This window comes from Opisthorchis viverrini (assembly GCF_000715545.1).
Source record: "Opisthorchis viverrini unplaced genomic scaffold opera_v5_29, whole genome shotgun sequence".
In the NCBI taxonomy this organism is placed as follows: Eukaryota; Metazoa; Platyhelminthes; class Trematoda; order Opisthorchiida; family Opisthorchiidae; genus Opisthorchis; species Opisthorchis viverrini.
This window is the reverse complement of record NW_008751685.1, coordinates 2,375,956-2,376,460: the sequence shown is the minus strand read 5'-3', so window position 1 is coordinate 2,376,460 and position 505 is coordinate 2,375,956. Positions and strand designations below refer to the sequence as shown.

The following is a 505-nucleotide window of genomic DNA, read 5'->3' as shown; positions in this document are numbered from 1 at the left end:
CCGCGTGATATAATATATATATATATATATATATATAAACAAAGAATCATCACCACTGCTTCATCAAGTAAATCCTCGATGAGTAGGCGCCACCACCAAAGGGGACATAAGACTAATTCGTATCCCCCCATTACTTTGCCAAACTTTAACCCACTCAAATGCGAACTGACGATGTCTTCTCGACTGGGGATGAACTGTTTGCAGGCCAACTGCCAAGCTCGGCGAACAGATCAACTGTCATCTGATCAAACACCAGCTTTGCCAAACTGTTCGCAACATAACAGAAGAACTGCTCGTTGCGTAAGATAACCATAAAAAAAGTGAGCCATTAACAGTCGATTTCACAAAAACTGACAATAACTGAGCCTCAGCGATATGAGGTAATTCGATTAATCGATTCAGCTGAGCATGTACACGAATAGCGAAATACGAGTTTGGTTTGGAACTCTGAATAATCTCTCATTCGCGATGTTTTCAGCAACCTTATGAGTAGTGTATGTACATG

The 505-nt window shown here is 40.8% G+C and overlaps 1 protein-coding gene across 1 annotated transcript in view; it reads right to left on the bottom strand.

Annotated features, from left to right (window-relative positions):
* T265_02427 (hypothetical protein) overlaps positions 1-505 on the bottom strand; it is a gene marked incomplete at both ends in the record, with an annotated part of 60,359 nt that overhangs the window by 22,902 nt on the left and 36,952 nt on the right. The window lies entirely within an intron of this gene.